The following is a 12,694-nucleotide window of genomic DNA, read 5'->3' on the forward strand; positions in this document are numbered from 1 at the left end:
TGCATATTGCAACACTGTAACAATCATTTTAGAAGTTTCCCCAAAAAGGCATAGATAATAAATCAATAGAAGAGATTAAATGGAATCATAAAAACTCACTTAAAATGAGAGGGCAGAAAGAGAGGAAAACAGATACGATGAATAGAACCTAGCTAGCAAGATGTTAGATTTTAAGCCAACTTTATCAATAATTTTTATATGTAAATATCTAAGCCAGTTAAAAATAATCCAGTTGGAAACAAAAGCAAGACCCATCTATATTCTGTGTACAAGAAACCCACATTAAATGTCTAAGCATTTAGGTGGTTAGAAGTAAATGGATGTAGAAAAAGAAACCATGCAAAACTAACTAAAAGAAAATTGGAGTAGCCAAATTAATTTCAGACCAGGTAGATTTCAGAACAAGGGAAGTTGTTAGGGATAATGAGGGATATTACATAATAAAAATAAGCCAGTTCTCCAAGAAACAGAACCATCTTGCATGAGAGTGCACTCTGAAACAGAGGCTCAAGATATACAAAGCAGAGAGTCGATGGATTAAAGAGGAGAAATGAGACACATCTAAAACTTTATTTGGAGACTTTACCACCTTCCTCTGATAACTGACAGAACACATAAGGAGTAAATTAGTGAGGTTTACGAATGACCTGAACAGCATTCTCCACTACCTTGACCTAACTGACCTAACAGAAGATGCCATTTAATAAAACACAATAAACGTTCTTCTCAAGTTCAGAGAACCTTAGCCAAATAGATCATTTTCTGTTCCATGACACACATCTTAAAGAAATTTTTAAATATAAATCATACAATGTACTCTCTTACACCATATCTGAATTAAACTAGATAACAGCAACAGAAATGTATCTGATAATCTTCCAATATTCAGAAGTAAACAACACACTTCTAAATAATGCAGGGGTCAAAGAAGGAGTCTCAAGAGAAATTACAAAAAATTTCTTTGAAGTAAATGAAAATAAAAATGTGACATCTCAAAATTTGTGGAATGCAGCTAAAGCAGTCCTTTTAGGGAAAGAAAATCTGAAATTAATAACCTTCACTTTTACCTTAGGAAATGAGAGAAAGAAGAACAATTCAACCTAAAACAAGTAGAATAATAAAAAATTAAAGAAAAAAATTGAATATAGGAAAACAATAAAGAAAAATCAATGAAAACAAAAGCTAGTTCTTTAAACAGATTAATAAAATAGACAAATCTCTAGCAAGACTGACAAAGAAAGAAGATACAAATTACTAACATCAAGAATGAAACAAGGGTTACCACTACAGACCCCACAGACAACCAGAGGATAACCTAGGAACAAATATGAACATTTCTACGTATGTAAATTTGATGATTTGGATGAAAAGGACCAATTACTCAAGAAACACAAAGTACCACAACTCACCCAAATATGAAGCATAGTTTAACTAGCCTTATATTTATTAATGAAATTAATAATTTAATAATCCTTCTACATCCAGAGAGATATAGCACCAGAGATTTGCTTACTTGGAGAAGTTAACAGATGCCGTAAGCCAGCAGGAAAACATAAATAGTAATTTGGATGAATTGCTGGCAGCCCAGTGTGGGGTAGGGTGAGAGTGAGAAGCTCATGGAAAGGACAGTCATGTGAAAGGCCCCATATTTTCACAGGCTTTTCCTCCAGAAGCCCTCCAGGCTTCCACAGGGAGAGCTGGAGAAAGTTCACCAGTGATCCTGGAAGGGAAACAGGAGGAATAGCCATCATTAAACCCTTTCGGGCCCTTCTCTCTCAACAAACAGAGGATTCATCTCCAGGGGCAACAAGATGCTTCAAAAATGAAGAAAAAGAGATTTTTAGGCAAAATGTATACTTTTATATATATATTTTTAATATTTATGTATAACATTATATGCTTAATATGTAACATTACATTTATAATTGATAACATACAACTTATAAATTTTTGTTATATATTTCATTTACAAACCTTCCAACAAAGAAAATTCTAAACTCAAATGGTTTCACTGGTGAATCCTACCAAACACTTAAAGCTTTAAGTAGTAATACCAATTCTATACAATCGCTTCTAAAATATACAAGGAATACAGTTGACCCTTGAACAATGTGAGGGTTAGGGGCATCAACCCCCATGCAGTCGAAAATCCGTGTTTAACTTTGCAGTCGGCCCTCCATATCCACAATTCTGCATCTGCAGATTCAACCAACTGTGGATTGTATAGTACCGTAGTACATATTTATTGAAAAGAATCCATGTATAAGTGGACCTGGGCAGTTCAAAACCATGCTATTCAATTATATTATGAGACCAGTATTACCCTAACACAAAACCATTCAAAGACTTCAAAAGAAAACATAACTCCAGATCAATCTCTGGTAAGTATGGATACGAAAATCCTTAACAAAATATTATGAAATACAATCCAGCAATAAATTAAAAAATAACACATCACAACAAAATAGGGTTCATCCTATGAATGTATGTTTCAATTTTCAAAACTAAATCAATGTAATTCAACATATTAATAGATTAAACATTTGAAAGCTTATCAATAGATGAAGAAAGACATTGACAAAATTCAATAGTTATCTGTTATACAACTCCCAGCCAACTAGAAACTGAAGGGAAATTCCTTAACCTAATAAATAGTATTTATTACTTAGCATGCACAATTAACAGTAAAAGATAATGCTTTCCTCCTGAAATATGGAACAAGACAAAGCCTCTCACCGCTCCCATTCAAAATCTTACTAGAAGTCCTAACTAATGCAATAAAGCAAGAAAATAATATAAAAGAAAAATAATAAAACATTTCATTTGCCAATGACACGACTGTCGATGTAGAAAATCCCAAAGACTCTACAAAAAATATCTTTGTAGAGGTAGAGGGAGGTTACAGAGAAAGAAAAAAAAGCTTGAATGAACCCCAAGGAACAGCCTTAGAGTCAAAGACATTTGTATAAACTGAAGTTAGCTCAATATACATACAGATGGATAAATAGGGGAACAACTATAGATGTTTGTATATATATGGGTTGGGAGACATGTATACATTACCTAGCTCTTTTCTTCAAAAGGCCCAAGACACAATTTTATTTCCTTGGTAACAAGTAAACTCAGTGCTCACATCTTGATTGCTAATCCAATTCTCCCCAGCAAATGGAACTGGAGGTCTTTGAGGAAATGGTCCTCTGATTCTAGGACTGGGGCAGGGAATATGCAAAATGCGCCTGAAGCATCTCGTAGTATCAGACAGTAAGGAAACACTCAAACAATAAAATGACAGGGGTATTTCAAAGGGACATATGAGACAAAACTAAAGGAACCTCCATTGTATTGGGTTGGCCAAAAAGTTCATCCGGTTAGTGAATAGGTTGTTCAATAAAGTTCTTTGCGAAAATGAAAAACGTGTCTTATTTTTACTTAAAACCGAGCGAACTTTTTAGCCAACTCACTACATAACGGTACACTTGTCTTGTTAATGTGTACTTCAATAAAATATTTTACTTAAAAATAGTCAAGTTTCATCAGTGACTGAAACATACACAATGGCATTTGGAAATGTTAGTGTGTGCACCTCTCAGTGACATGTCTGAGAGGACAATGGGAGAAAGAGATGGGGTAGTGAGTGATGCTCAATTCATCCTACAGATTTTTTTAAGTGATAAGATTAATGACTGTGTTTTCAAGGAAACATTTTGAAAGAGAAAAGTAATGGGATATTATTGAAGCAATTGCAGCGTGAAACTCAGCCTCTCCCACTCCAGAACAGGCCTTTTGATATCTTATCTTCAAATGAAATTCAGCCTCAGGAAGATCTCAATAGATTCTCACTTTGGCAGTAAACACTGTTAAAAGCAAGGTTGACTCTTCTGTGTGTATTAAGTGACTGTTTCCTAACTTAAAGGACTTAACCTACTTAGGGAATAAAAAGCAAAAAAAAAAAAAAGGACATTTGGTTTTCATGTCTACGTAGATCCCCTGAGGACAGGACACTGTGTTTTTCTCTCTCCAGTGGCAACAATGAGCCTGAAAATTATTTGTCAGGCAGTAAATGCTTAGGGAATAAATACATCAAATTTCTATCTATCCTGATTTCTCACTTAGAACATTAAGAGCAGGTCTATGACATTAGTGATATCTTGAAAACACTTACCCTAGGGTACCAGCAGTCTTGTCAGATGAGGGGAAGGTGCTTAACTTTATGAGAAAATCATGGGAACTACAAACTATACCTGAGTTGGGCCAAATGTGCTTTCTTGGGCATCCGTCTCAACACTAGCATCTATCTCATGTCACATAATTCACCCCCTTGCAAGATTCCCTACCACTCTCTTAATCATACACTGCTGATACGATTCCCCGTTTCTTTTATTAATTAATGAAACTCCTTATATTGGACAAGCATTGTTGTACCATTTTAAATTAGCTGTACCACACTAAGCAACCCAGTATAGTAACATCCTCGTTAATAGCAGAGAAACACGAAATAAAGAGAAATTAAAGTACACTTCAGAGAGTGAAGTTCAATAGGTTCGATGAATAAAACTTAATTTCGGTCTTTTGATTGACATTTTGCTGATCTGTGGCACACTGCATCTGGGTATGGGGAGAATGGCTTTGTAATTGGGGATAACATTTTTCAACTGCATAAAATTCGTTAGTGTGGGACTGTAAATATCTGCATAATATGTATTGCATATATTAATGCTGTCATCTTAACATTTGTTCTTCCCATAAACACCCTCCCTAAAGCTGTCCATGTACTAGTCATATTTGAGGGAGCTGGTTGAAATGGTGATTTCTGGAGTAAGCACGGATCATTTTAATATTATTATTAACACATGAGCCATCTGGCACAAGTGTAATTTCCCTGAAAAGTGAGAATCTTGCTTCCTGTTTTCTGTTTATTTTAGCTGGACCACATTGGTTTTTTTCTTTGACAGTGAAACAGTTATATGTAAAAATTAAACATTAAGTCAGGTTTTTATGAAAAAGAGAAAAACAATGCTAAGTGAGGTGAAAAATATTTTGACTAATTTAATGCTTCCTCTGAAAACAGAAGGCCTTGAATTTTAAATTTTGTTTATAAATCTCACTTTCAAAATAATGTTATTTGACTGAAAGAAAATGCTTTGCCATAGCCTCTATTATTTTAATATTCATGTTTTGCTGTTTATTTTCCTTATTTTTTCTGCTTACTCTTCAACATATACGCCTCACCCATATCTTACACTTTTCTAATTCTATCTTTCCAACTAGATCGTCATATTAAGTTCTATGATTTGGGGTCATTATGAAAAAAAAACCAAAACACCCTGGCAGTATTTTTATAATTAGTTAAGTCTGCTCTTTGCCTAGGAGTACAACATATAGTATTCATGGGCTTATTAATTAGCTGGTTTCAAGATCCCTGATCGGGGCACTTCCAACCTACCTTCATGCGAATTTTAAAAGGGCATCTATTTCTCAAGACAACCTTATTTTTCTTCTCAGAAAATTGTGTCAATATGGGGGTTTGTTGTCACAAGGTATTTTGTTATCTTGAATGTTATGATAAATATACAAATCAATACGGTGTGAACAGCCTTCCCAGGGGTTGTGAATTTTAGGTGGGTTCATCAATTCTATTTTCCAGTTTGATACTTTTTAATTCTGTTTTCTGAATGACTTTTATTCTATCACTGATTTTTCAATTAGACCAGTGTTTCTATTTTTTCCCACTTCCATAAATTTAATTCTAACCCTCATTTTGTACTTTTGAATCTTGTCACTGTTTGTTTTTTCAACATTTTTAGCATCTTGATTTATTTTCTTATATTATTTTTATTTTACAGATATTTTTATCTCAAGTACAATGTTCTAGGCACTGTCCAGAATGTTTTATGAATATTAGCTCATTTTTCTATGATAAATCTTACCTGGCCACTCAGCCTGCTGACCTAACTATAAGACTCTGATGAAAGAGTCTTATAGTTCTGTCAACTGAAGATGACAGAAACAGATGGAAAGATATACCATATTCAGGGATTGGTAGAATTAATATTATTAAAATGATCACACTACCCAAGGCAATCTACAGACTCACTGCAATCCCTATCAAAATACCAATGGCATTTTTCACAGAGCCAGAACAAATTAATTTTCAATTTTTTTCGGAAACACAAAATACCCCAATAGCCAACACAACCTTGAGAAAGAAGAACATAGCTGAAGGTATCATGCTCCCTAACTTCAGAGTATGCTACAAAGCATACAGAGCCCAGAAATAAATCCATACACTTATGGTCAATTAATCTCTGACGAAGGAAGCAGGAATATACAATGGAGAAAAGACAGTCTCTAATCATCAGGGAAACGCAAATCAAAACCACAATGAGATATCACCCACCCCCCCCCCCCCGCACCTGTCAGAATGGCTATGATCAAGAAGAACACAGATAACAAATGTTGGTGAAGATGTGGAGAAAAGGGAACCCTCGTACACTGTTGGTGGGAATGTAAACTGGTGCAGCCACTATGGAAAACAGTAGGCAGTGGGGGGATTCCTCAAAAAAACAAAAAAAAATAGAAATACCATATGATCCAGCAATTCCACTCCTGGGTATATAGCCAAAGAAAATTAGAACACTAATTATAAAAGATACACGCACCCCAATGTTCATAGCAGCATTATTAACGACAGTCAAGATATGGAAGCAACCTAAGTGTCCATCACAGATGAATGGATAAAGAAGATGTGATACACACACACACACACACTGGAATGATACTCAGCCTTAAAAGGGAATGACATTCTGCTATTTACAAGAACATGGATGAACTTGGAGGGTATTATGCTTAATGAAGTAAGTCATATTGATATATGTATAACTGGGTCACTTTGCTGTACAGCAGAAATTAACACATTGTAAACCAACTATACTTCAATAAAGTTTGTTAAAAAGATAAATACTGTATGTTATCACTCACACAAGAAATCTTTTTTAAAAAGTCATGAAAATAAAAATAGAAACAGGCTTCCAAATATAGAGAACTAGCAGTTACCCGCTGGAAGAGGGATGGGGGAGGGTCAAGGAAGAGGTAGGAGATTAAGAGGTACCAACTACTATGTATAAAGCAAATAAGGTACAGGGATATACAGTACAGCAAAGGGAATACAGCCAATATTTCATAATCACTATAAATGGAGTACAATCTATAAAAATGTTGAATCTCTATTGTACACCTGAAACTAATATTGTAAATAAACTATAACTCAATAAAAAATATCATAGCTGAAAATTAGGTAAGTGAAGGTATCAATTCCAAACTGATGTCAACTTCAGCAAAATAATAAAGTATCTATTTTATAGGTAAATACAATTCTAGTAGAGATAAATGCTAGTAATAAGAGGTATAAGTTATATTAAATTGACTTTTTATTAAGTGTAAACAAATCCCAGTTGGAAAATGCTGAAATTCAATTTTATCATTTTATCATATATATCTGTCAAAAAACAAAACTAAAAGTTTGTTATTCTTGACAAATATTCTAAATGTTACAGTAACATTACTGTTATTTTGGAATATCAAACTATAAGTCTCCACATGGAAGAAGCCATAGTATAACAAGTTTCTTTTGGTATTATGACAGCTAATCCTCCTCAGAAAAGCTTTAAACTGGATATACTGTCTCTCAAATAATGATGTATGACATTTTCTCATAAATACAAACTTCCCATCAAAACTTCCACAGTATTTCCCAGAGTGTTAACATTTCAAAATAGGTAATATATCCTAAAAGGCCTGATCATGTGATTTGATTTCATAGAAATACTTGATTAGTGTCTCAAGACGATTCAAATGTTAGCCTTATGCTCATTTTCAAATGTCTCCTTGTTGTAAGCAGCATGGTGTATAGTGACAAATTGTTAAGCTACTTAATTTTATATTTTTTTAATATCTCCTTTTCTCATTACATCCATTAGTGTTGTTATAGCTGTTCTTTGAAATCACTAAAAATAAATGTATTTGCTTTTTTCTTGTTATTGTTTTTGTTTGTTTTTAAGGGACAGAAAAGCAATGATGGGAAAAAGAATAATATATCAACTAGTTATACATTCACTAATTTACTGGTATTGATATTCCATGGATGGCCATTATATGGACGAGTGGTTTAATTGGGAAGGTATAGATAAGGCAACAATACAAATTCTGTAGCAAGAAAAAAACCCATAAGGGTCAGTTAGGGTGATGATTCAAAATCCAGACACTACACACTTCCACTTCCTGCTCTGATGGAATAGCTTGTTGCTGATCAATATTCTTGCCAAACAAAACAGGAAAATACAATAAAAATTGGGAAGAGGAACTCTACATGGCCAGTGACATCTGAAAATGTTCTCAATCTTTTTAGTTTGGGGGGAAAAGTTAAGTAAACCCACAGTGATGTACCATTACCTACTATCAGAATGGGTGAAATTAAAAACCGAAAATAGCAGGTTTGGATGAAATGTGGAGTAGGCTTCTCATAAGGTAACATGTTTATAGGCCAAACATAGTCAAATATCACTAGTTTCATGTTTTGACCTACATCAATCGTTTTGAAAACCTGCTTGGCCACAGGTGTTTACACGCACTGTGTTCCAGCTATTCTATGCTTACGTATAATATAAACTCAACAGAAGTGTGTGTATGATATACATGGGGAGGGAAGGGGGAGGGAGAGAGGTACTCGTAATTGTTGGCCAAAGCTGGAAAAACTCAAATATACTAGGTATTTGTCACATATTCATGCAATGCAGTACTAAAATTAAATGAGAGTAAGAGACTGAATGGTACACACAACAGTATGCATCGATCTCACATACAGAATACTGAGGGAAAAAGAGCCATACCCGAAAGAGGACAGACTGTGTCATCCCATTTATGTAAAATTCAAAAATAGAACAACAGAACTGATGATGGTGACGGTAGGCCTAATGGCCATCCGACTGACACTGGGCTCAGGGGCACCCCCCATGGTGCTAGAAATGTTATCGTTCCTGAGCTGAGTGTTAGCTACTATTGGTGCATTTACAGTATGCGCATTTCAATTAAAATATATTTTAACAAAAAAAAATTAAAATTATACACATTTGGCAAAAGCTCAGTGTTTTGCCCAGCTGTGTTAACACTATAATATTCCTAGACTAACATTTTTAATACGTTGTAGAATTGGATGCATCCACAGCTAGAAGGCTAACTGCTTAGTTTGTGTCTCTGGTTCTCAGACTTTTGAAACACTTAGAGTGATGCCTGGATCAGGGAATCTTAAACTGCAAAGAAAAACAGTAAAGGAAGCTTGTTAATATTTTCTTTCCATACATTTTATCTTGTTTTCTCTTGTTTTGTGGTTTTTATCTTTATTCTTACTTTTCTCTAGCGATTTGAAATATATACATTCAAATCTCTCTGATGGCTAATCTTAAGTCCTTAAACAACATATTTGAATATACAATTTATTCTAATTATAAACAGCAAGAATGAAACATTATTTGCTATTTCTCACACATGTGCGATAAATAACTCAGCTCTATTTTCTCCATCTTATCCTCTATTATTTGTCTCTTAAATGCTATTTTGATAAAAACTAAAAATTTTTATTGATATTGTAATGATCATATCAATTCTGTCTTTCAAAATATATGTTATTTTTTATGGTATATCTTCCTTTAAAATATCTCAATTATATTTTCTGATTGCATTTTCAAAAAAGTTTATCACTTCACAAATCTTAACCTTTTTCATTTGTACCATCTCTCAATTTATTATAATTCTATTTTCTCCTATTATGTTTAAAGTAATGGTTCTCATTAAATACACACGGGTTGTTTACATTCTAAATCCTATGATTCAAGGTTTTTTTCCCTATTTTCTCATCCAGGAATATTAACTTAGTATATGTTGAAACTTAGGTCAAATAAGTTTTACTCAATCTCTCTAATCACAGTATTTCCTTTTAAGAAATCCAAGATCTGTCACATTTTTGTAGGAAATCTGATTCTTAAAAAGTCTGAGCATTTCTAAGATTTGTTTTAGAAATTAGAAACAATTGAATTTGAAGGAAAAATTATATAGATGTTAATTGTGTCACAGAAGTTCAAATAAGCACAAAGTGATTAGAAAATTACTGTGTGCAGAGGAGGTCGATTTAAAAAGCACACCAATCACAGTGTAGAAGCAATGTGCTCTATGAAAATCTGGGTAAAATAAAGAAAAATGCATTTAGTTATGAAGGTAGTTTTAAAACACTAACGATCTCTTAAAATTAAAACCAGGAGTATGACATTCATATATTCAGTCTCAGTATTATTCTGAAACATATTAAGGGTGAAAAATCTTGACACAAAATCTGGGAACAAAGACTTTCAGTAATAATACATCTACTAAAACTATAGATCAGGGGTATTTCATATGACACCAATTAAAAGGGATCAATAATTAAGATGCTGTATATTTTAACTAATTATGACATTATATATTTTTTAATTTATTTATTTTTGGCTTCATTGGGTCCTCGTTGCTGCATGCAGGCTTTCTCGAGTTGCAGTGGGTGGGGACTACTCTTTGTTGCGGTGTGCGGGCCTCTCATTACGGTGGCTTATCTTTGTTGCAGAGCACTGGCTCTAGGCACGTGGGCCTCAGTAGTTGTGGCACTTGGGCTCAGCAGTTGTGGCTCACGGGCTCCAGAGCACAGGCTCAGTAGTTGTGGAGCATGAGCCTAGCTGCTCCATGGCATGTGAGATCCTTCCGGACCAGGGCTCAAACCCATGTCCCCTGCATTGGCCGGTGGATTCTTAACCACTGTGACACCAGGGAAATCCCATGACGTTATAAGTTTTTAATGGTATACCAAGCTGGTTCAAAACCGTGTGTATCATCATAAGCTCCATCCACCTACACACATAAATCTCGTTATTATGGTAAAGTGATACTCTGAGAAGAAACACATACCAATAGACACATATCATCTCCCCTAATACATGGATACAAGTACACAATTTCACCCAGGAATGGTCTATGCAAATCATAAAATAATTTCAAAAATATCTAAGCTTCTATGTGCCAAAACCTTTGCTCATTTATGAAAATACAAAGTTGAACATCATGCAGAAAATCTCTTCAAAAGATTTAATCTAAAGGTACATGTAAAAAGGTAACTCTAACTATATAGTGGGATAAATGTCATAATGTCAACAATAGTAGTGATAATATAGGTGTTCTTTCTGTGATAGTGATAATATAGGTATCATTTTTTAAGATGAGACAATAGAAGCACAAAGAGAGAGTTATAACTGCCTAATAGCAACCATCCTGCAGTACTAATGTCAGGATTGAAATTGAGATAGTCTAATTCTGGATTTTAGGGTCCCACCTATTACAGTACTTTCTCTTGAAATGCTATAATGTCAAGGGCACACAAGGACCTCTTAACCCATCTCCTAGATTCTGATACTTGCTAGTAAATACGATCTTGGAACTACTCAGGAAAAGTGAGGCATTAGCAAACAATAAAGATCTCCCCATTTTTAAAAAAAATATAGGAATATTTTAAACACAGTTATATGCTCAAAACAACTAGTCTCCTGGCTAGAGATTAGAGATAATGGACTGGGAGCAGTTGAAAATACAGCAGAGAAATGGGATCAAATACAAATGAAACAAGAACAGAACAACAGAACTAAGATAGGACAATTATCCTAGAGATGATGTAGTTTTTTAAAGATACGGAATATTTAGAAAAGTTCTATTTTTATCCAAGTTGCTACACTGGTACTCACAGCATTTTAAATGTTTAGTGCCTGTCCTCTTAAGAGGTGTGTCGATTTTTTTAAGGATATCCCTTAATTCCCACCTATTGACTAAATAACAGTGATCTAGGTTCCTATGCTTTCTCTTACATTTCCCGGGTGAATTATTACTATTTTGCCACAAATACAGCAATTGCACATCAGTCTCCCAGCATTGACCCCACTTCTGTTTTAGTTTTGATGTTTATGAAATGTCCATCATCTGTCCTTTTGCAGGTATATTCCCAGTCGTTGCTTGGGTGCACTCATCCTGCATAAAATTCTTCTGAAAGTGCTTATGGATAGAAAGTTTCCTTCAACTCTTACATTCTAAACTTTTATTCCCTTATTCTGGCAGTATAGTGAAGTACATTTTGTTTCACAGCCTAAATTCCCCTTTTTGACTCTCTTCCCCTTCACCACCCAATTGTCAAGGGATGCCTCATTTTTTCCTTTGTGCTTCTTTTTCTCCCCTAGAAAGTCTACATTTCAATGACTGCCACTTCAAATGGCAGGTCCTTTTAACTGCCTTCCCTGTAGAACATGCACTTATCTAGAGGGCACTTATTTTAGGATTTTCAGACGCAGGGTGTACCTGCTCTCTGATGATGATTTTAGACAAGCCTTAGACCCACTGCTAGCTCTTTCTCCCTTCCCCCAGTTTCTCTCAGGGTGGAGTGGGAAAGATGTAGGAGAGATCGCTTAGCTGTAATTTGATGGGTTCATTTTTGTGTATAAATAAAAGAGTTACCTTGAAGTTTAGGCATTTACTGCTTTCAAATTATGCTGACTTTTTGTGGTTTATTTCTTACTGTACTTCTATTTTGTTTCCGGAGAAGTTGTCTTCTATTTACTTCAACATAGTAATCATCGTT

Source organism: Phocoena sinus, chromosome 14 (genome assembly GCF_008692025.1).
Source record: "Phocoena sinus isolate mPhoSin1 chromosome 14, mPhoSin1.pri, whole genome shotgun sequence".
NCBI classification, from domain to species: domain Eukaryota; kingdom Metazoa; phylum Chordata; class Mammalia; order Artiodactyla; family Phocoenidae; genus Phocoena; species Phocoena sinus.